Source organism: Balaenoptera physalus (assembly GCF_965194825.1).
Source record: "Balaenoptera physalus genome assembly, chromosome: 4".
Taxonomy (NCBI): domain Eukaryota; kingdom Metazoa; phylum Chordata; class Mammalia; order Artiodactyla; family Balaenopteridae; genus Balaenoptera; species Balaenoptera physalus.
The window spans coordinates 131621654-131647460 of record NC_138891.1 but is presented as its reverse complement, the minus strand read 5'-3'; the positions used below and the strand labels follow the sequence as shown (position 1 = coordinate 131647460).

General features: G+C 35.8%; 3 pseudogenes across 3 annotated transcripts in view; 1 reads left to right on the top strand and 2 right to left on the bottom strand.

Annotated features, from left to right (window-relative positions):
* LOC309660405 overlaps nucleotides 1–25807 on the top strand; it is an 89729-nt pseudogene that overhangs the window by 11593 nt on the left and 52329 nt on the right. The gene's annotated exons all lie outside the window — the stretch shown is intronic.
* On the bottom strand, nucleotides 8594–21974 carry LOC309660089 (keratin-associated protein 13-3-like; annotated as a pseudogene). Its single transcript has 2 exons — nucleotides 21604–21974; nucleotides 8594–9777 (listed from the first exon to the last, which is right to left on the bottom strand). The product of its transcript is annotated as a keratin-associated protein 13-3-like (transcript).
* Nucleotides 10791–20829, bottom strand: LOC309660095 (keratin-associated protein 13-1-like; annotated as a pseudogene). Its single transcript has one exon. The product of its transcript is annotated as a keratin-associated protein 13-1-like (transcript).

Here is a 25807-nt window from a genome sequence, read left to right as displayed (position 1 = left end):
TTTCAGAATTGTATTCTGTTCCCCCGAATAATCACTTATACTTTTTGCGGTACCATAATATCTTAATATATCTTTATATTAAGTCCTGAAATTAGATAATAAAAGACTTCCACACTTAATTCTCTTTTTAAAGATTATTTTGCCTATCCCTGCTCTCATATAAATTTTAGAATCAGTTTTTCAATTTCTATTAAAATGCCTGCTGGCTTTTTTGTTCAGAATATATTGAATCAAAATGTGAAATGGATGGCTAGTGGGAAGTTGCTCCCTAGCACAGGGAGATCAGCTCCATGCTTTGTGACAACCTAGAGGGGTGGGATAGGGAGGATGGGAGGGAGGCTCAAGAGGGAGGGGATATGGGGATATATGTACACTTATAACTGATTCACTTTGTTATACAGCAGAAATTAACACAACATTGTAAAGCAATTATACTTCAATAAAGATATTAAAAAAATAGTTAATTAATTTAAAAAAGAATGTATTGAATCTGTAAATTAGGGATATTGAACAGCTTTCAATCTGTGATATGTCTCTATTTATTTGAGTCTTATTTAATTTCTTTCTGCAGTATTTTATAAGTATTAATATGGGAATATAGAATCTTGAAATATATTTTTAGATTATATGTTTTGTTGTCATTACAATATATTTTAGACTTAATTTTTCATGTCTTTTTGGTTTGTATATAGAAATAAAATAGAGTTTTCTGTAGTAATTTTGTACATTCCTTAGGATTTTTTATGTAGACAAACATTATACCTGTGAATAAAGACAACTTTCTTATTCCCTTGCTGATATTTATGCCTTTTATATGTTTTTCTTGTTTACTGCTCCGGCTAAGACCTATAGTACAATGATGACTGGAAATGTTGTGGGAATATGGTAATGTGGCTGATTTTGTGTGTGTTTATATGAGTAGGTAGTGTGCTACCTTCTCTATTCACAATTGATAAATATGTATCTTTTTAGTTTTACGAGCCTGTTGTTTATAGTATCTAAGTATATCTGACCAAGGGAGTGAGTGAAAAATGACTGATATTATTAATCCCGTACATTCAGAAGGCATTTGCAACAAAATCCCTGCTCTGTTATCCCCATGAGCCTGGGAATTCCATTTTCAAACTCTCCTGAGGTCAGGAAATGGGGTCTTTACACATAGTAATTGACTAATAAATGTCTAATTCAAGATTGCCATACTCACTCTACCATATTATCCCTATTACCTCACTCTTTAAATCTCACTGTAACTCAGTTCAGTTCCAATTTCAGAAGATGGAAAGAAAACTTTTATTCGATGATGTAAGAATTATAAAGGAAATGGCATTTAAAAATGAATCTAAAAGTTGAGACTCTCTTAAATATCGAAAACACAAAAGCTATGAGAATAGATAAGGGGAAATATATGAAGATGAAGTGAAATGACAGAAGCAGAGGGGAAAAATACACACGTATTCAGGGAAGAATTGAAGTTCAGTTGGTTTATACTAAAAGGAGAAATTTATGTAGAAATGAGAGACAGAGATAGCAATATAGGATGGGTACATGTGGATATGCTGACTTCATTAATTATAGGTTTTATTATTTCTGTTCAAATTGGTACAATCATCTAATTGGGTATATTTGCTCCAGTTTCTACCTGGATCAAGCCATTTTTACTCATTCTTCAGACTTAGCTTATAAAATAGTTTCTCTGGGAAGCTTTGTTAACATCTCAGATTGTTATTAAGGTCTCATTGTTAAATGTACTTATATGTTGAAGAACTGCCCTTTTACAGCTTTACTTATTGTTGTAATTAAATCATTATTTGGTTAACCTTGCTAGTTGGTAAGTTCAGAGAAATGGGAATCCCACTTAAAAACCAGTTTAAAATTTTTCTTAATATAGAGAAGTATATGAATGATTGCATTCTCCCTGAAAAAAAATGTAATAGAACATTTGTTCATCATGCATTCCCTAAGAACAGAGCTAAATGAATATTATTTTGAGGACTGGTGCTGACAAGATGTTTGACAAGGTACTACTGAGGCATGACTAATAAAAAATATGGGAGTTAAGGCAGGGGAGAACAAAGCTGTTACCTATAATCACTAATGTGACAAGAATAAATAAATAAAAATTGGTGAAATCAATTGCATGGAAATGACTCATGATGAGTTTCCTGGGAAACTAAATACATTAATCCCCAGAAGTAAGAACCACATGCTGGCTGGTAAAAACATGACTGGCAATTCCTGGAAATAAAGTTGCTTTGGCAGCAGGAGGTTGGGAGCTGAACGCCTGAGTTCGAATTTCATAGAGACATTGAGTGTAACAGATGGACAAGGAAGGCAGCAGGAGGAAATCAGAAGTCTAGTTGGGGCAGGATCTGTGAAAGAGATAATGGGAATCTGGTAGAGAGCAGGGCTGCTTTTGTAGGGAACTGAAGACCCAGAATCACTGTTGCTGGAATATAGGGAGAACTTTATCTTGATCCTGATAAATTCAGAGTGGCATGGACATAGATACACTATCAAATGTAAAATTGATAGCTAGTGGGAAGCAGCCTCATAACACAGGGAGATCAGCTCGGTGCTTTGTGACCACCTAGATGGGTGGGATAGGGAGGGTGGGAGGGAGATGCAAGAGGGAGGGGATATGGGGATATATGTATATGTATAGCTGGTTCACTTTGTTATAAAGCAGAAACTAACACACCATGGTAAAGCAATTATACTCCAATAAAGATGTTAAAAAAAAAAAAAAAAAAAGATTTGAATCCGGCCTCTGTATCCCGACACCAAATTAAATCTCAGAGACAGAGTTTTGGGTGAAGTAGTAAAGAATAGCTTTATTGCTTTGCCAGGCAAAGGGGGACACAGCAGGCTAGTGCCCTCAAAACTGTGTGTCCCAGGAACTGGGAGGGAGGGGAGTGGTTGTAAGGAGTTTTATAATCAAGGGGCAGGGTTACTGATAGGGATCGTGGTGCATGCAGGGCCCACATTCCCTCAATCCAGAGATCATCTGGCGTCAGGTGATGAGGGTTGAACTGTGACCTTCTCTGGAATGAAGAATGCTTCATCAAGTAGTTAACATCTTCATTTGGTGGTGGTTTTAGTTCTGCAGAAGAGCTCCAAGATATTGTTATGTGTTTCCCTTGAGGGGGAACCAGGACTCTGCCCCAAGGCTGCCCCCTGGTGTTTCTTGACTGCTCTTCCCTTATCTCTGCATCCCCTCCCTTCCTTGATTAGCAACCGTTTGAACCTGCCCTTTGGAACTCAGGGAAGGGGACACAGAAAGGCTTTTGTGCCCAGGAACTCCACAGGGTCCTGTTCAGTTTCAGAGGTGGGGGTTGGGCTGTTTCTAGAGCAGCTGTTGTATGGGATTGGGACAGTTTCTTGAGAAATAATGATAAAAGTTTTTATACTTTGATACTTATATCTTTAAATGAGACTTTATTATATCTAACTTCAGCACCAGTTGTGATATTACAAATTTATTCTTTCCAACATTATAATTACTAGTTGTGTGTGAGTACTTCACTTTATGGCTATATAAATATTATTGAAACTATCCCTGATTCTTCTTTAAAAGGAAGTTTGCTTTTTATCTAGAGTACTTCCAGAGGCCAGAGAACCACTTTCACGTCTAAAATACGCAGGTAATTTTTAATCATCAGAGGCTGCTCCGACTTAACCAAAGTGGGCATTTGCATATAGCTATATCTTAAATTATCACATTTTCAAAACTTATGGAAGTTATAAACAAAATAAGATTATGTTCATAGGGGAGCAACCCAACATTACTATTTCAATTTCTGTCAGGGATGCTAAATAAAATTTCTGTATTTTCTCTCATTATTTTGATCTTTTTAGACTTCCCAGTAACAGTCTAAAAACCATGAATATTTCCCAAGCATTCTAATAGTGATGATGATGGTGATGATAATGGGGAGGAGAAGAAGAGAGAGAAATGACTGAAGGAGAGAGAAGATGAGATCGTGTGGCACAACTGAAATTACATTAAAATGAAATAGGAATTAGGAGTTCTGTTGTTAGCCTTACCATTAACTTCCCGAGAGACCGAGAAACGAATGCTTCTAGTTCTCTAGTTCTACATCTATACAATAAATAAGTTCAACTTGGGGATCTATACAGTTACTTGTGTCACTCATATTTAATGTACTTAGGAAGAGAGTGGGACATTTTCATTTCCTTAAAGAAATGCCATCTTTGGCAAGTCTGGTTCTCTTTGAGCCTCTTTTTTCTTAAATGCTAAAAGGACCTTAAAATATAATGAGCAAATTCCTCGCAGGTCTGCTTGAGGGTATAATGAAATAACCACAGGAAATTTCTATAGATTCCTTGGCTCTACACAAAGATAGCATTTTATTTTTATGTTTGGCTCATTTACATCAAGTTACATTTTTAGCAACTTATTATTTCCTGAAATTATATGTATATTTATAAAAACTTAGAAAATAACCATAAAAAATCAAATAGTGTCCAATTTCATGGTGAGATGCAACCAAAACAGACATATGGGCAGTTCTAGAAGCTCATTTTCAGCTGCTTTGAGTTTGAGCCTTGGGAAAGCATTGAGATGAAACACATATCTTCTGAACCTGACCCTTCTAGAGCTTCTAGAGAAGCCCATATATCCGTTTTGGTTTTATCTCATCTAGGTTTAGAGGTAACCTCCTTACATACACTTAAGAGAAATGAATCAGACTAGAAACTGGTTGTTGAAATGCAAAATTCAGATACTTTTGCCAACCAAAATGAGGCTAATTCAATTATAGTTAAGGAAAGATCGTAGGCATTTTTTTCCCAAGTTTACAAATGTATACTAGTCCTTCATTTACTTTTTTTTCATATGAACCAGAACATATGAACTAAATTATTTCCTTGCTTTCCTAATTCTGTCTTTCTGCAGATACAAACACATAGTCAATTGTTCATGAGTGAATTCAGCTCTCCTCTGCTTCGGAGATTTATAGTCAGAGAAAGTTGTGCCTTCAATGAAATTCCAGGAAATTACCATATTAAGACACTTAAAATTCTGAAGACATTAGTTAAGACCTTGCACAGAGTTAGGATTTCAAAGCCCATTCACAGGGAAATATTGATCTTTTGTTTTAATCCCACAAATGGACAAAAGAACAAAATTAGAAAATAAACAGATAACAAACCACCACATTGTTTTTGGATTAAGGGGTTTATTACATTTAATTCATGTGAATTTCATTTTGAGGAGAAAATCTACTGAAATAAATTCTATCACAAATGGTGACATTAGACTTTAAATTTGGTTTATTGTTCAGTTTACTGCTGGCAATACATTTTTAAAAGATGAGAAATTAGTAGATATAAGATAAAAATAAACTACAAATTTTAAATAAAAAGAACCTCATATGGCTGTAAATTAATTAACACCATTCATAAAAATTCAAACATCAAAGAAAAAAAATGAATGAAAATTTGGAAATATTTTAAAATGCATAATGATGATATAACCCAGTAAATTTTGAGAGGTACAGCTGTTTAGAAGGAAAATTTTAGATTTTAAAGTATATATAACAATTCAAGGAAGCTTGAAATCAATTTTTTTAGTACTTTATATGAGGAACTTAGAAAAAAATAGCAATTTAAACCAAAAGTAAATTTAAGATAGAAATAAGAAAGGTAAGAACAGAAATCAATGAAAGAGAAGTCAAATATAAAACAGAGGAAAAAAACAAGGTCAAAATTCAGATTTTGAGAAAATCAATTATTTTAATTTTTAAAAGAAACAACATATAAGAAAAGAAGTGACCAATAGCTTCACAAAATTTTCATAATTATTTGGAAAAATATTTATTTTTCTATATTCCAATGCAGAATTAATTTTTTTTTTCATTTTTTCCAGTAAGTGAGGTAAATATCTTAGCCTTCCTCATTCTCCCTCTTTTCCAAACACTTCCTCAAAATAGCCCTGTTGGCAAACTTAAGAGTAACTACAGGATGAGCAGGAAGCAGAACTACTCTTAGACAAAGTGGAAAGTTAATCCATTTGTTTTCCAAGGGTATAGAATCTTAGTTCATAACCTCTGCACCAATCAAAGAGGCTCATGGCCTCATTCTTTACTAGTTTATTTTCATCTTTAATTCTACATTTGTATTAAAGTGAATGATGAGGGTTATCAGTTGAAGGAGACTTCCCAGGAACTCAGAACCTGGTCAACCCAGCTCCAGTCTTGTATTGATTATTCTGTACAGTGTAGGCTTCCAAGGGTAGCTTTTTTTTTTTTTTTTTAAGAAAAAACCTTAAGTATAAAACTGGGCATTTCCAAAATATGTGTGGTCTTTACTGTGGAAATATTGAGTTGCAATTTTTTTGTTTGTGAGTCTGTATTCCTTAGATATGGATCCGAGTCTTTCTGATATGAGAAGTGTTATCCATAGATTATAGTACTTTTTCAACTGCACCTACTTCTAGAAATTGTTAATCAAATCAGGCAGGGTCAAATTAATTATTTTACAGAAAATTTTTGAGGATAAAATTTTTCTAAAAATGTTTTTATTTTTTCTTTATTTTTGAAGGATATTTTGAACTGATATAGGTTGACTTTTTAAAAATTTTTAAATTTTTAACTTTCTGTTTGAGAATATCCATTAGGTTGTTGTTGTTTTTAAATGTACATATCTCTTAAAATTCCCTATATATTTATTAGTTATATCCATCTTTTTCTTAAATTATTCACATATCCATCATGGGCATTTTAGCCAACTAATTCTAATAAGTGTGTTAAATGTGAATTTCCTCTTATTGATTGTTATTCTTTTGATGGGGGTAGTAACACTTACATGCTTTCTGACATTGTTTTGTAATGTTTTTTTGCATTATGACATTGTATATAAAAGAACAGTGTATCTTGTAGTATAAATATTTATATTTTTGTACACATATGATTATATAATTATGTAATTGATACACATATATACACACAAATATATATATGAAAATATTTTGATTTAATGTTTTCAAGAGAATGTAAGTCCTTTTTTCTGCATGTTAGATGGGTCAAGGGCTTATCAGTAATATTCCTCTAATAACTGAGTTAGGCAGGCACCGTCTCTAATTTTTTTTTTAATTTTTTAATTTAATTTAATTTATTTTTTATACAGCAGGTTCTTATTAGTTATCCATTTTATACATATTAGTGTATATATGTCATCAAATTTTAATCAGCTTGATTGAATCTCTAGTGTGCCTATACTTTGACCAGGTATTCTGCCACTCCCTGATCTGAGCTCATTATTATTTTTTATTTCAGCTGGGAGGGATATTGGCCCATAGTTTCAGACTGTTTTAGTTTGCCTTTGAAGTCATTTGAGTTTTGTAAATTTTAGTTACTGTATTTTACAGTTTTTGCATTTTTCATTTTCATCTTTATATATTCAAGCACTCTGTCAAATTCTTAAACTTGTCTTTAATTTCTTAAGAAAAATAACCACAATCATTTTTGTGTATATTTCTAATATGTTCATTATCTGGATCTCCTGTAGACTTGTTTGTACTCTATGTTGTCTCTTGTTCTTGTCTTGCTTTTTTTTGTAGTATTGATAGTTTTTAATCAATTACTATAGGTAATTTGAAGTCTATTTGCAGAAGAATTTACTCTGGAGGTACCAAGCTGAGGTAAGATTACTAATATTGTCATATCATCAAGATTGATGTAATTCAAAGGTTGACTTCAGTTCCTGTGAAACATATTCTGTTTGCATATCCTTAAAATTCTAGTGGAGTCTTTAAAATCCTATAATGTTTCAAAAGCCTAGAATGTTTACCAATATCCCCAGTTCCTTACAATGCCATGGGAGTCTAATTCTGTTCATTCACACTATGAGCCCATTGACGTTTTTGGATTTAGTGGGCAACTCTAGGAAGAAATCAGCCCAAATACCAACATTTCTTTTGACTTAAAACCTCTCCTAATTTTGATCTAGCAGTTCTTAGCCTGGTAATACTCCAGTGTTTGTGCACAGATTATTTTATCCAGTTTAACTAGCGTTCTAGTAGTGATTTGAACTACCCACTCTGATGATGACAAAAGTTATACTTGGTAAATAATATCATGTTACACTTCTATATATAAGGATGGTTGGTAAAAATATTTATTTTACAATATATTAAAAAGTATTTAGAATAGACAAGAAATCTGGTATGAGAATTGTCACTGGAAATCTGTTCCAGTAAATTTAATAGGTGGATAGGAAACCTAGGATTAATGTCATTAACGTCATTCCAAACTCAAACTTCAAAATGACGGAGTAATGTGCAGCCATTAGAAATGCTATCTAAACCTATTTACCAAATGAATTAATTGCCCACTGTAAATTAATTGCCCAAATATTCCCTGAACATACCAGGTAACTTTATATCTCTCTGCTTTGTCCATTCTATTTTATTTTTCCAAACATTTTCTATTATATCCTATACTACTTCTGTTTTTGCTTTTCATAGCAGGTTCCATCTTTTAGGAAAACTGTGAACATCAATTTCTCCGTAAGACTGGGATCTTTGGCCAGATCTTGAGTCCCTTTGAACTTCCATTGCCTCATGTTTAAAAAACAAACAAACATGTAGCACACAAAATTTATGTTTCTCTGAGTGCTATTTAAAGTTCTAAAGAAATAATGACTTGAAAATCTCTTTGAACGTTTATTTAGCTCAACACAAAGATAATGCCCTTTTATTATTAGATTTGTCTCCTTTTCAAAATGTGTCGAACAGCAATGTACCATTTTCTGAAATCTGTGTCCTATAAAAAAGATTAGCACATGACTATAAAAAAATAAAAGTAAAGGATATCCATTTTTTGCTGACATAAGGGTTGTGGTTCTCAGCCATATATAGCCTGAGCCACTGGAAAGCATAGAGATAAAACCCACACATCCTGAATCAAAATTCTTCACAACAAGAATAATTGGCTTCCTTCTTACATGCTGTAAAAAAATGACTTTCGTGGAAAAGTACTTACTGAGATTCACAAATTCGGTCACTTTTACCAACCAACTTTGGATGAACTTAATAGAAGTTATTTAAGCTTTATATTTAGTATTTTCTGAAAATATACAGACACAAGTTAGATTTATATTTAATTTTTGTTTTATGTACAAACCTAGCAGTATATCTAAATTTTATTCTTTCTCTCTGCATTCCATATATATTCACTAACTTTTGTGTTTTCTTCTCCTGTGAAGAGAGATATAAGGACACATGATTTAAAGAACAAGGCTTTTATAGCTCTTGAGATGTTTATTTATACTAAGTCTAATAATAATAATAACAACATATATGGATGCCAGAATAAATGTGTTTATTTACTTAAGATAATTAGATACTGTTAAATTTTGAAGGATATCTAGTAATTGGATGATTTCCATCACCAATGTAGGTATATGATTTAAAGTTTAGGTTTGTTACTTAGTTTTACATTCTACAAGACCCAATCTGTAAGTTAGGTTGGGTGGCTGCAGAGTGAGTGAACAGCCAGTCTTTGGGGACCATGAAGAGGGTTGTTTCTTGTGAGAATAAAATAGTTGTCATTCTGCAAAAAGATCTGGACATTCAATAAATGGATCTTTAGAAGCCAGATCCACAGATAGGCTGAAAATCAAAATAGGTTGGGTGGCAGAATCTGGATCCATAGCCCAAGGTAGGAGAGCCCCAGACTCTATAACCCAGGTGTCTGAAGCCACTGGATCCACAGCCCAGTGAGTAGCAGCTTCTGGATCCAGAGCTCAGGGAGCAGCCTTTGCTGGACCTAAAGCCCAGAGACCCAGCATATATTGTCTAGCAGGGATGGTAGAGAGTGGAGGTCCTCGGACGATAGCAGGATGTCTGGCAAGGACTGGACACCACACTGAATGCCTGGCACATTGTGGGCTCATAGCAGGTCTCCTGACAGCCACTGTAGAGACAGGAGCCCAGCTGGCATGTGCTGAGAGAGTAGAGGTCAGTGCTATAGACCAAGTTGCTGGAATAGAAGGAGCCTGGGTAGCGCAGATGACTGTCAAGGGAGCTGGAGGAGAAGTTTCCAGAGCAGCAGTTGTAAGATATGTTGACCGGTGATGTGAGTTCAGCTGAATTAGACTGACAGTATTCTGTGGCATTAGACTGAGAATATTCTGTGGCATTTATATACTCTCAGAAACAGGTGTTTACAGCTAGGTAAGGTCACCATTCCTACATGTCTGCTCCCTCATTTGCATAGTATTACCTCAATCATCATTTCTGTAACTGCAGCTGCATAGTTTCCTACACATTGTATTTATGGGTGCTATAATAGTTTTTGTTACAACACAAAGCCAATAAACTAGTCATGTCACAAATGCTATGACCGTTTTATATTAATGACCATCCCATCACAGCCAAGAATGTCCCTCCTTCCCAGTATACGTTGCATGTGTATCTGAGTCTGGCTTTGCTGGGGTATGCATTCCTTCTAAGGATGAAGATCAAAATGGTACCATCTTTCATTTTTATTTGGTTAGAGGCATAGCTTTGGCCTTCTAAAAAGCCTTCTAAAGATTGAAACTACTTGTGACTATTCATTTTTTTCTCCAAAATTAATTTCCAAATATTAAATATTAATGCAGAGATCTCATGTCCAACGGAGAAGGCCCAGCAATGTTACAAATGGAATGGAGGAAAGCTACTAACAGAGGGAACCCTGGGTCTGAAGCCATTGGATCCACAGCCCAATGAGTAGCAGCTTCCAGAGCCAGAGCTCAAGGAGTTGCAGCTGCTGAATCTAAAGCCCAGAGACCCAGGGTAAGTTTTCCAGCAGACTGTGGAGGTCCTTGGGTGGTAGCAGGATGTCTGGCAGCGACTGGACACCACACAGGACGTCTGGCACCTGGTGGGCTCACAGCAGGTCTCCTGACTGTAGAGACAGGAGTCCAGCTGGCAGGTGTTGGGAGAGCAGAGGTCAGTGCTGTAGACCAGGTTGCTGGGGTAGAAGGAGCCACAGGAGAATCCTGGCTAGCACTGGTAGCCCCCAAAGGAGTGGGAGGAGAAGTTTCCAGAGCAGCAATTGTAGGGCATCTTGATGGGAGATAAGAGTTCAGCAGAATTACACTGAGAATATTCTGAGGTCTGAGGTCATCTTGTGGACTGGGTAATTATATACTCTTGTCAATGGTTCGGCACAGTACTGGTGCAGTCCTCTCACATTTTTCATTCCTCTTCTGCATGTGTGTAATTCATTAATCGTCTCTGTAATTGCAGTTGACTAGTTTCCTACCTATTGTATTTACTGGTGCCATGATTTACTATAACACAAAGCAAATGACCATTCCTGTACAGAAATTCTAGGACAATTTGTCAGTTATCTTCATCCTATTAAGGCCAGGAAAGCCCATTTTTTACTTCCTGGCCATGACTCCATGTATATCTACTCCTGCTTTGCTCTGGGATTTCTTCTGTCACTTTTCTACCATGTCAAGTGATCAGTGGCATAGCTTTGTTTTTTATAAGGTGCTTCTAATGATTGATTCTACTTGTCCCTACTGATTCACATTCTTCAAATTTATTTTCCATCTATCACATATTATTATACAGTGCTCCTCATATCCAACTGAGGGAAGAAAAATAACACATAATGAGAAATGGCTAGAAACAGAAAGGAACCAGGCAAACATTTAAAGACAAAGTGACTCCAGAAGACTGAATTGGGATGGAACCACAGGAAGAAACTGATTTGGGGCATGTGAAGAGGGAGTGGGTATAATGATGGTAGTTCGAAAAACTGGGAAAAGGGATGAAGAGACAGGGATTTCAGGTATCTCTTCTACTTGCTTTGAGACTATGGATCTAAATGCCATTAAAAAAAAAAAAAACACTTCAAAAATGAATATAATTTATATATTTTCATATATTTTTATTTACCTCATAAAAAATTTAAAAGAACCTGGGTTCTGCATCCTAGAACAACTTAGGCTTTTCTCTGCTCATACTGTGAATGATTTTTGTGCATTTTTCAAAGTCAGTTCCTTTTCTGTAATTTCTTTCAAAAATATAAAAGATATTCCCTTTGTCACCCCTGTTCTCCATTTTATTTTTTCTATTGTATAATATAATAGCTGAGTGCTAATTTCCAGTGGGCTAATTATATCAGATAAACTTGCACTGAAATAAGCACAGAAATTCTTTAGGATGAAGGAAAATAATCTTAAAAGGAAACATTAAATTTCAAGAAAGAATAGAATATTTGCTAGTTGGATTCTCCAGGAAGCAGGCACTGAGACAGGAATGGAAGAACAAAAAGTTTGTAAGAGAGTAACACTTGTGAAAGAAAAAAAGCCATTCTACCATCTTGTTCAGTCATTGACAAGGGGCTGCCATGAGAAAAACCTGACCTTGGCTTGAAATCGAGGCAGATTCAAAAGAAGCCAACAGAGAAAGGCTGTCAGCTAACCTCACTTGTCACAGCTGGATAGCTATTCTTTTTTTGAAGTGATGTGATGTGAGTTCCAGTGCAGATCTGTACCTGTCACAGTCTACCATTTTCACCTTGAGGGTCAACTTATCAGGAGAGAGATTCTCCGTAGCTCTGTTTGGCCTCCCTTCCTGAGGGGAAATGTTCAAGAGTGACTCAGTGGGATGAAACGCAGACTCTGTCACTGCATTTGATCTTGGACCTGAGGTGGGTACTCATTATTTCCCTCCTTCACAACCATTAGAAATTTGTTTCACCCTCAGCTACCACTTCTATTGGTCTCAGTGGATTTCTTGGTGGTATTACCTATGCCCTTTCCTAAGAGGTATGAACACTGATAACCATACCCTTTTCTTGCTATAGTTACTGCATATGACAAATCACATCCTCAATTGGGCAGGAGTTTTCAAGGGCCATCCAAGTAGATCAACTGAGCTCCACACATACTCCCTCCTACCCTCACTGTGTAACAGTAACCCTACTATTTTCTGCTAAACATGATTATCTACCCTTGGATTAGATGGTAATTTTCTCTCTCTTTTTTTTTTTTTTTTTGCTTGCTGGTACCTGAAACAAGGAACTCAAAGTGCTCAGCCAGCAGTCATAATTGTAGTTCAATGAGACCCTTGATATGTCCGTTAGAAAGTCTATCTTTGGGAATAGGTCTTCTATCCTTGGAAATTCCAGTTGCAGAAATAGGAAGCACAAAGTTCTTAAATGGGTCATTGGGGATGAGAATAAGTGGATATTTGGGACCCAATCTTTGAGGACATTGCTTCCATGCTCCAAGCAGACTTCAGCTTTGCTGTCGCTGGGGCTATTTAATGCACTATCAGGCAGACAGCTTCAGGGTCCTGTGGTTTTTGATATAACTTGTGGATCCCACTTCTTGCTATCTCTACTATGAAGTGTATTTCCTGATTAGATGCTGCCTTGTGAGGAATTCCATGCTGGTGGATCAAGTTTTTCATTAGCTCCTGAATAATATTGCTTCTGAGATAAGCACAAAAAGCAGAGGCTTACTCTGAATAGGTAGTTATGTGTTTGAGGATGAACCACTGATCCTTTCAGGGCACAAGGGGGCCATGTTAACTTGCAACCAAGTGACCGGTTGGTCTCCTTGAGGAATAGTGCCATACTGGGAGTTTAGCATTAGCCTCCATTGCTGACAGATTGGACATTTGTAGTGGCATTAATTATATCAGATTTGTAAGTGGGAGCTTATGCTGTTGAACCCATTCATAGCCTCTGTGGTCACTTATTCACATGCTCATCTTGCCAGCATTGTGAGGACTTCTGGCAAAGGCAAGCTAGCTCGACTGACAGAGTCATTTTGTCAACTTGATTTTTTAGTTCCTCTTCCATGATAGATGCATTCTGGTGGGCATTAAGAAGAAATACAAAGATCTTGACACTTTGGACCTACTTGCATATATCCATCCATATGTCTCTATACCAGATTTTATTATCTGAATATTATATATTCTCCCTTCCAGGTTTTTAACTAGATGGTCAGGTCAATTGCGACTGTCCAGGAATCTAGATGTATCATCAACTAGGACCACTTTTCTCTTTTATACAAAGTGAATAACCAGGTGCTAGACATATGATTCTACACATAGAGAAAATATTTTCTCATCACGGTGTTTAAAGACATCCATGCAATGAGCCAATCCATCTGCAAGCCTTGCTTGGACTTTTCCCTTCCTCCTTCAGCTGGTCATTTGAGGCACCAAATGTCACCACACATGTGATGTGAGAAAGAGGTGGTGGTGCAATGCTGGTTGGTGACATGGGGGTCTGGGCTTCTGCTCATGGAGCCTGCTTTCTTGTTCTGCTAGTGTTCATTCCTGTATGAGCTATTTCCATCTTACAATGGATTGCTACTGAGTCCACCTGACTTCATGACTTGGAAGTTTCAACAGAACGCAGCTCACGATGGACAGCTACAGATGCATGATCACTTGTCCCACAGTCAAGTCTTGTATCTCTACCAGATCCAAGTAGTTTCCAAGGATCTGATTATCCAAAGACATGTTAATTTTCAACTACAAATTATAAGACCTTGTTCTACAACTTTATTTGCCTGCATTGTGATTTTCCCAATGAGGTGTGCCGTAAACTCCACATTGCAGTTTTATTTTATTTTATTTTTATTTTTTTCAATGCCACAGATGCCACCAACACCATATGGTCTGCCAGATTGTTTGACCCAACTAGTAAGGTTGCTTGCATCTGAGACTAGACCTACAGAATCTTTTCCTGCTCCTGGTCTAAAGGAAGCTTTGTATATAGGCCAGAGAGGTACTTCTACTTGGGGAGTATGTTTGTTCCAGAATCCCAAAAAGCCTACCAGATGCTCTGCTACTTTATTTGTAGTAGAGGATTTAAGAGATTTAACTGTTTGTTATATATTTTATTTTTTTATATTGTTATATATTTAATATGAATATATTTATATAAAATAAGGAAATATAACTACGTACTATTTTACATAAAGTTTGACAAAAGTTTTATTTTATAAAGTATTTTAAAATGTTTAAATAAGTAGAAAATAGAATGAAAATGAGCAGGCAGAAAGCTATTTTAACAGTATGAATAAGAGAAGATGAATCCTAAGATTAATGTGATACAAAACTCAAGATATCCAAAACAATGAAGTGAAAGAGATCTATTATACCTCGGTAGCTGATTTTCCATTACTAATCCATACAAATTGTAACTTGATTTTCAATAATTTTCTGAACACAAGTACCTTTGTACCTCTCTGCTTTGATCATTTTATTTCACCTTCTCAGAATTCTCCTTATTCTCACCCTTGTTGCTTACGTCTTCACTTCTTATATGAGTACTCATCTATCATAAAGTCTTGGATCTTTGTTTTATTGTAAGACTGGGACCTATAGCGAACCCTTAATCTGCTTTGAGTCTTCATTTCCTTCTGTGTAAAATAACTAGTTCATAAAATGTGTGTTTCTCATGATTCTTATAGCAGTCTGAAAAATGATGAATAGGAAAATTCTTTGAACCTTGTTCTTTATCTCTGTATAAAGATACTGTCTTTTTGTTATTTGCTTTAGACCTTATCAATATGTTATCTATCTTAGCACTATGCTGTTTTCTGAAATATGTGACCTATAAAATGTCAGAATGGCAACATAAAACATAAAAACAAGGAGAGTGTAAATGTGTGTTGCGATATGAATGAAATAGTGACTTCTGATGGTTTGAAAGCCTTGTTTTTTCCAGCCATGTTTAGTTTGGATCTTGGCTACAAGAAGGTGAAACTCTACATCTCATGAACCTAATTAATTCTCACCAAATATAATTGGCTCCCTCTTTACACCTGTGAGGAAATCAATTACATACAAAGGTACTCAGTGAGATGAAGGGATATGGTTTTTTGCCACCCAACATTGACTGAATCAAAGAAAGCTCTCTAAACTAACATACAAAACTTTTCATATAACCTAAAAATTTTCCCCATTTCAGTTGTAGTTTCCAAATTGCTTGCTTGTCTCCTTCAGTCAGCAAACATCAAGACCCCATATCCTTTGAAGAAACTGTGCTCTATGTCACTCCTGAGATTATTATTCACGTGAAGTTTATGCATGCAATGTAAGGATTTCAGAAAACAGAAGTTTTGAAGAAGAAAATGTTTAAACCCTCAAATAAATTAGTTCAAATCTATCAATATTAGTTTTTCAAAGTTTGCTTTCAGAGGTATAGTAAACGTAAACTCAAAAACAACCTCCAAAAAAAGCAAAAGCAAAAAAAAAAACCACTTAGCTAGTTAAAACTAACAATAAAATTAGTAACATATTTGCAAGCCAGATTGAATGAGTTTATTAGATTATATTCATTTAGGTTTTTATCCATTTTGTGAATAAAATGCATGAACAAGGATCCCATTAATTCATTAACATTAGTTCATTGTTTGTTGACATGAATTTCATTAATTGATTTAGTAATATATTTCATTTATTTTACTAATTCTGTTAATTTATTCCATAAAATTAATCATTAAGTTCAGTATAGGTGGCAGACAGTTTTTTGGTCAGTATTTTATGAATGGAAAAAAGGTGAAGAACAGTTGATCTTCCCGAAGATCATGAAGATGATGGAAGCTCTGTATAGAGGTTGGACACATTGCTCACATCTGAACATTCGGCAAGCTGATCAATAGAAGGCAGATCCACAGATTGGTCTGTAACACAGTGATTGGCAACTCCTAGAGGCAAAGTTGGATGGACGGCAGAATCCGGATCTATGGTTCAGCTAAGAGAAGGCATAGACTTCATAACCCAGGGGTCTGAAGCCATGGGATCAAAAGCCCAGTGTGTAGCAGCTTCTGGATCCATAGCCCAGGGAGCAGCCTCTGCTGGACCGAGAGCCCAGAAACCTAGCATAAGTTGTCCAGCAAGGACTGTAGAGCATGGAGGTCCTTGGGCGGTAGCAGGATGTCTGGCAGGGACTGGATAGCACACAGGATGTAAGGCACCTGATGGGCTCATAGCAGCCACTCTGAAGAGAGGATCCCAGATGGCAGGAGCTGGGATAGCAGCGATCAGTGCTGTAGATCAGGTTGCTGGGGTAGGAAGAGCCACACGAGAAGCCTGAGTAGCGCAGGTGGTCCCCAAGGGAGCGGGAGGAGAAGTTTCCTGAGCAGCGGCAGTAGGACATGTTGACAGGAGATGTGAGTTCCAATGAGTGACAAAGAGAAGATTCTGAGATTTAATGTCACCTCCTGAACTGGGGTGTTTTTATACTCTTAGCCATGGGTGTGGCATTCTACACAGTCACCTTTCTCACGCTTGTAATCTCTCATCTCTGTATGTGTAATTCAATAATATTTTCTGTAATTGCAGATGAAAAATTCCTTTCATCTCGTATTCATGGGTGAATTCACTGTGTTGTTAAAGCACTAAGCTAGTGACCTGTTCCAAAGTCAGAAATTCTATGACTACATGCCTTTGATGCCATCTCATCATGACCAGAAAATCCCCTACTCTTCTCACTGGCCAAGATTCTTTGTTCATTTGACTGTATATTGGCTGGTGGATGCTTAGTTCTAAGGGGAGAGATTAAGATGAAGTAAATTTTTTTTGTCAGTGGAATAAAGGCACCCTATTTGCCACCAATGATTTTCTTTCCCTAACTTTATTTCATTGCCTAAAATTACTTTTACATATTTTATTATAAAATTGCTTCTCAAATTCTTTAGAAAGAGAAAATAGATCAGATAAATTGAATAAGAAATATGGTGGATCACAGAGATAAGCCAGAACAAATGTTTAGAGGCAAAAATGACTAAAGAAGTCTACTTTGAAGCAGAGACTCAGGGGATGCCAATATGTGCACATGTGAAAAGACTCAGAGTCAAATATTTTAGAGGCAAGAGGAGATAAGGAGTGACTTTATGGGGTTTTCCATCTCTGTAGTTTAAATTAAAAAGTTCAATATGAGTATAGTTTATGGCTTTTCATATATATATTGTCCCTTTTGTCATCTATATTTAAAATTTTCTAGAGGTCTTTCTTCTCTAGAACAACTCCCATCAAGCAATACCTTCTGAACATTTCTACCTTCAGATTCTTTCATATGATTTTCTTTTTCACTGTAAAACATACTTTTTACCTACTCTATTCCTTTAAGATTATTTTTCCACTGTAAAATATCCAGATATCTTCTTTTTATAGAGCTTTCCATATCAGGTAATCCTGAACTAAAATGAATATTGAAGGATTTTCTCAAATTAAAAAGATGGTGATCTCAGAGGGAAATTTGGAATTGCAGGAGAGGAAAAGAAGACTGAAATATGAGTGAATTATGTCTAAATAGACATTGTACACAGCACTAATAAAGCGATTCTTAATATATAAGAAGAAATAAACATAATAAATTAAGAATGATCATTAAAATCTAAGATTTTGCTTAAAAATGAAAAGCCTGGAAAAAATAACAAAAGAGTAAAATTATAGCATTAAACCATTTTATCACTCCTCAAATGCATGAAAGGAGACAAAAAGAAACATAAAAGATGGATTAAATAACAGTAAAATAGTAAATATGTAGGTGGAAATCTGACTGTATCGATAATTAAGTTAAATATAATATGACAAAATAGTCCATATAAAAGACTTAGAATATCAGACTGGTATGAAAATCAAAACTATTTTCTACATAAAAGAGGTTTTCTTGAGGCTTCCCTGGTGGCGCAGCGGTTGAGAATCTGCCTGCCAATGCAGGGGACACGGGTTCGAGCCCTGGTCGGGGAAGATCCCACATGCCGCGGAGCAACTGGGCCCGTGAGCCACAACTACTGAGCCTGTGCGTCTGGAGCCTGTGTTCCGCAACAAGAGAGGCCGCGATAGTGAGAGGCCCGCGCACGGCGATGAAGAGTGGCCTCCTCTTGCCGCAACTAGAGAAAGCCCTCTCACAGAAACGAAGACCCAACACAGCCAAAAATAAATATAGAAATAAATTTAAAAAAAAAAAGAAAAAAAGACCTAAAGAAGAAATACATGGCGAATTTCTTTCTTCTCTTTAAAAAAAAAAAAAAGACGTTTTCTTAAATATGAGGAAACAGAAAAGGAAACAGAAAAGATATATCCGGCAAAAGAAACAAAAATGCTAGTTCTACTTTATTAATCTCAAAGTTTGCTATAAGTTAAGAAGTTTATTGTATATTAAGCAAGATATTTCGTAACAATCCATCTGTCAGACTTCCAGGAGGATGCACATTATTTCATTAGTTATTTAAATGTTACACTAAGGCCATACCATCCAATAGAGTAGGCACTAGCCACATATATCAAATTCAATTTTCATACATTAAATTAAATTAAATTAAAATTCAGTTCCTCAGTCATATTCATCACATTTCAAGTGCACAACAGATAACGTGTGGCTAATGGATACCAAATATTGGAAACTGCAGATAAAAAATATTTTCAGCATCAAAGAGAGTTCTACTGGGCAGTGCTGCCTTAAAGATCACAGCCGATTGTTGATTTGCTAATATAAATTCATATTTTTACCGTTTTCTGTACAATGCAAGAATGTTAGAAATCTTAAGGCCATTTATCCTTACCCCAATTCATGTATTATTATGTTAGTATTTTTGCTTTATGTATGCTTATGCATATTGATAAATATTTGTCCCCACATTTTTACAGGCAATATTTGCTTAAATGTACCCAATATATATTTTTCATTTACTCTTTATTCCTTCCTACATCTTTTTGCTATATGCTAGGATCATTTTGCTTTTGACTATGTATAACTTTTAACTATTTTTGTGCTGGAAGGCTAGTGACAAGTTCTCTAAGTTTTCAATTGTCTGAAAATATCTGTATTTCTATTTCCTTTTTGAAACAGATACTCACTAGTCATGTATTCTAGTTTTAAATTGTTCTTTCTTCACAAATTTGAGGCTATGTAATTGTTTTCCTACCTTCCTCTTTCTATATGTTTAGAATTCAGTTGTCAATTTTATTGTTGCTTTTTTTGAAGGTAACTTGATTTTTTCCCCGTGGGTTGTTTTACATTTTTTTTTCTTCTTCTTCTTGTTCATCAGTTTCACTCCATAGTGCCTAGGTGTGGGCCTTTCTTCATATTTGTCATACATGGGATTTGTAACATTTCTTGAATTTGTGAATTGATTTTCCTCTATTTGGAAAATTCTCTCTGGATCTGTTTCTATTCCATGCTTCTTTTAGATTTGGTGATGTCTTGACTTGCCAATGGCTGTTAATTTTTCATTGAATATCAACGTGTATATATATATTTATATATATGTATATATATGTGTGTCTGTATATAAATATACATATATGTGTATGTATACACACACACACAACTTGTTTTAGGACTCCAGTTGAAATTTTTAGACCTTTCCATATTCTCCATGTTCCATATGCTCTGGAGTGCTGTTCAATATTTTTATGCTTTCTTAACTTTTTAGTTTGAACATACTCTTCTGAATAATCTCTAATTGTTTCTTCAGCTATGCCTAATTTATTTTTAATCCAATTGTAACTAATTCTACATTTAATTTATTGCATTTTTTAATTTTAGAATTTCTACTTGATTCTTTTAATATGTTTCAATGTTCTGCCAAAATTTTCTATCTCTTTATTTCCTAAGCATATGGATTATAGTTATTATAAGATCTATGCCTTACCTTTCCATTTACTGAATCCCTTGTAAGTCTGTTTATACCACATAACACATATTTTGGTTTTAATAATTTCTTAAATTCTTGAAGTCTGATAAATTTTCCTTGGATATCAAACTATAACTATATCTGTATCATCTATATATTCATCTATATTTACATATTCATTTATAGCTATATATTCATTGGTAACTATAGCTATATAAAACTATATCTATAACTGTATCTATGTGGGGATCCACATCCTAGAAGGGAATCAATCTAATTTCTGATTCTGAGATATTCTATTCAAACAATACTCTTCCACCAATTATAGTCTGAGTAAGAAAAATATCTGAGGTCCTCTAAAATTTGTTCAAATCCCCAACTTTGTAGGATTTCAGAACCTATCACCATGTGCATATTGATATTTTCATATTACCTCTTTTATCTATCACAATCAAACCCTAGTCAATACACACTTTTATCTATTACAATCACATAAACAATAATAAACACTAACAACAATAAACATAACTGGATATCTGAATCAATTAATTTATTAGATTTAATGACTTTTCACACAATTTTGGAAGAAAATACAATGTAAATTCTATCTCTGATGCAGACTTTAGACTTTATTTTGAGTTAGTGCTTTAATAATAAAAAATTTTAGATAAAGTTTGTCAGCCAATGTTTAGGACCAGAGACAAGGTGACAATTTGATAATTAGAAATAAGAGGGCAATTCTTCCTGTAGATGATGAAAACAATAAAGGTTATGAATAGAGTCATTGAAGACATTGGACAAGATTAAAAATTATGTAAGATGATCAGTTGGAGCCAGATCCACAGGTTGGTCTGTAACAAGACTGGAAGTTCCCAGAAGTGAAGTAGGATGGGTAGCAGAATCCAGATCCATAGTTTAGAGAAGGGAAACCATGGACTCTGCAAGCCACGGGTCTGAAGCTACTGGAACCACAGCCTGGTAAGTAGGAGCTTCCAGATCCATAGCCCAGGGAGCAGCTGTTGCTGGACCCAAAGCCTAGAGACCCAGAATAAGTTGTCTTAGAGGGCCTGCAGAGTGTGGAGGTTCTTGAGTGGTAGCAGGATATCTGGCTAGGTCTAGACACCACATAGAATGTCTGATACCTAGTGGGTTTACAGCAGGTCTCCTGACAGCCACTGTAGAGAGAGGAGCCCAGCTGGCAGGTAGTGGGAGAGCAGAGGTCAGTACCAGTCCCAGTAGACCAGGTTGCTGGGGTAAGAAGAGCCACACGAGGAGCCTGAATAGCACAGGTGGTCCCCAAGGGAGAGAGAGGAGAAATTTCCAGAGCAGCGGTTGTAAGACATATTGACAGGAGATGTGAGTTCAGCTGAATTACAGTGAGAATATTCTGAGTTTGAATGTTACTCCTGGACTGTGGTATTTATATATTCACAGTAATGGGTGTGACACCTTACAGTAACATCTTTTCCATATTTGAGCCCACTCATTTGCTTACATGTAACTCAGTAATTCTTTTTGTAATAGTAGTTCACTAACTCCCTTCATCTTATATTTATAAGTGAACCCATTTTTATAGCTCTATGCCAATGAATTACATCTATGTTACGAATGGTCTGACAGTATGGAATTAATGTCTACTTCACCATGGCCAAGGAAGCCCCTCTTATTTTCTTGGGCAATAACTACTTGTATATCTACTCCTGGTCTGGCTGGGGAAGGTTTTCTTCCTAGAGTGGGGACTGCAATGCTGTCATCTCCCTTTTGTGCCAATTGTCAAGAGGGAGAAATCAGGTCTTCACGAGAAACCTTACAAACATTGCCTTTATAGCAAACCATTGATTCTCACTCTCCAACATAATTTTCCATCTTACTTACTTACTATTTCCAATTTGCTTAACTATTAGCAGTGCTTACTATGTCCACTCTAGAAGAGCCATATAAAATATGCCAAAAGGATTGAGAGAGATCACTAGGAATGGGGATAACCTTGAATAAATTTTTTTAATTGTTTAAAAAGTTAATCAATTCTAAAGCAAGAACAGACCACTATGGACATATGTGAAGAAAAACAAAGTGGGAGACACTATGGAGATGAAGTGAGGAAACTAGTGACAGTGGTAGAAAGAGGGACAAATCTGCCAGGATTTTCTTCTAACCCAGTGGACAACCTATGGATACTCTACTTTTAATTCAACCAAATCAAAATTGTTTCAAAATGAACTCAATTCATGATTTTTGTAGATACATTTATATTTGTAGAACGTCCTAGGGTTTCCCCTCCCACGATATTTCTGAACCCCATCACAAAATTTTGAATGCCTTCTGAGCATTTCCAAGGCCTTGGTAGATCCCTACTTAAGTACATGATTCTGTCCCAGCTTTCTTACTAAAGGTGGACCCAGGTTTTGAAAACCTTGAAGTTTATAACTTCAGGGTCCTTTTTTAGCACAAAGAATACAACACTGTGAATATAATAGTAGATATAAACATGAATACTACTTTAGAATAAAGATAATATTAACCAACAAAAACCTACAGGTTGACTAAAGACACAAATATTACAAAATCAAGACATTAATATATCATCTATAAACTTTCCCCAACATTTCTTGGCTACACAGTCCTTGATCACCTCTACGTAGGATGATGGTTTTATCAACATGATTTTCTTTGGAAAGAATAGAAATATAATTCAGTTTTTCTCTAGAATTGTATATCAAAAAACACTTAAATTATTTTTGATGACATGGAAAATTTTCTTTCAACATTGCCATTTGTTATTACTAATGCTGCACCTGTAACATCCTCCGTTACTTCTTCTTGGTCAGAGCTTCAAGCCTGGGGTTATGCTTAGCTCTGCCAGGTGTCCTGGTTCACCTCCCCTCCAAGTCTTCTGGCCCTGGGGTTTGGGGGCTTGTGTGAGGATCAGCTGCAAATGGCTGTGGACCCTAGGTTTTAGTGGCCTCCTAGCAGGTAGCAGAGCAGTATCCTGGTTCAAATACTTCTTCTTGAGGTCAAAGCTCCCTGAGGTCCTGAGGTTTATCAGGTTAACTCTGTTGGCTAGAGGTAGTAGAGGCAGCTCTCTGGATTCATCCACAGCCCCAGCACTACCACAAGGACACAGAAGTGACATCCAGTCCATAGCAGCCCAGCTGGAACAACAGCTTTCTCCAAGCCTCCCCGGAGGAGTGCCAAGAGAGCTTTGGAAAAAGTTAGGTGAAAGAATCCTCAGAAGGACCCTCACACTTAAGCTTCATTAGGTTAAATCTGTCTCTGCCTTTACCTTAGATACCCTGCCCAAGATGTCTGAATATGTGCTATTGATGTTCTCTTTGAGATATCAGGAACCTATGTGGAGTGCCCAGATCTCCCTCCAAGATACGTTTCATGGCAATGTCTCTCTCCAGTGCTCCAACCTAAGCTTTGATCATTACATTGTTATAACTTATTGTTGCTTTTGTTATTTGTCTTTGATCTTCTTTAACTCCAAGTTAAAATACATAGGAACATGTCTGACAGATTTACCATATTCTTTAAGTATATTGCTATGTTTCTGACAATTTCAAGAGAAATGCACTGATGTAACACACACCAATGGTCAAATATGTGTTATCAGGAACTCAAGAAGTTAATGTCGTGGCTTATGGCACTGAATTGTAGCTTTATTTAATAAAAATGAAAGAAAATTATACTATATATGTTTAAATTATCAACCTTTCCTCAATGTAAAAATATGTTTAATTGCCACTTAAAAAAAGAAATCACTATCCAGCATTTTTATAAGTCAAAGGAATGATGAAGTAGCTGCACCCACATCAAACAGCTACTTTTTGAAAGTTTATCTTATGATCTTTTAATTTTCTAATTTTTTTCATATGGACTCCTAGCCACTGGGGTAAAAATCCTAGCCCATGCAATGCTGTGAAGACCATGCCTTTCTCAAATCTCTGTTTTCTTTCTTGAAAATAGTTGCCTTATCACAAGTAAGAATGACTTTTTACTGGCTCAAGGCAGGACCAGTGTTAATTAAAATAATAAATTCAGCAAAATTTGTCTGTAGTGACACAACCTTCTGGCTGCAATGATGCCCTTCTCTCCTCAGTACACCTCTAACCGCCCTTACATCAATGTGGTAATCAATGATACCAGTTGAAATAATACATCAGAAACTCTCAGGTCCTCTATCAAATCCAACCTACATAGTTTTGTTTAGTGCACAAGTGTGGGTCTCCATACGCTTTTAATTAAACTCCAAATTAGTTGCCTATATTTAAAAATCAAAAGAATTCACATAAAATGTGGATTTATGACTTCCAAAATTTCTGAAACTCTGGCTACACCGGGCTCCCTTGCTTGTCGTTGCCTGGAGCTGCATACAAGCTGCTCCATTCATATGGGGTGTGCTTCCCTCTAATTCCCAACAACTCTAACCACTCCGCTAATTTCAATTACCATTAGTCATTGAGCTGGCACTACTATTTTGTTGTGTTAGTTAATGCCTCCATCATAAATAGGAGAATGAGAGATGAATTAGAAGCTTTGGGTGTTAAGACAATTTGTGAAAACCAACTCCCTTGTGCATTTGAAGGATATTCTTCCGTGTTTAATAGGAAAATACCATGTATCTGTGTTGATGGGCTGGAATATAAAACATCAATTATGGAACAAATCACAAGCCAATTGGACCACCTCACTTATGTTGATGATCCTCTGACTTAAGTTCTTTAGATGCCAGCAGAATTTGAGTTGGTTTTTATATACTGGGCAAAGACTTAAATCAGTGGTGTCTTACTGCTGAATATGCAACAAACCATCCTGAAAAATACATAAACAATTAAAAATAACGCAGGTGATTGAACTCCTTCCCAGGCCACTCCATATGTGATTCTGATTGTTAAATCAGAATTTAACCATTGTTAAACTAAAGGTTTAACATCTAGCTGGTAGCCCATAGGAGATGCTTATAGCTGTGTGAAATCATGCTACATGCCTGACAAGTGTAACCACTTTTGTACAGGCATTGTCTTTCCAAGAATATAAAGCTGAACATTAAAAAGAGAGAAAGAGAAATCTATTTTCTGTTTATAACATCATAATTCTATTGTAATGGGAGGTTTCTGCTAATAATATGCAGTACCCCTTCTTCTTGTTACTGCAGAAATATAATAGCTGTTAT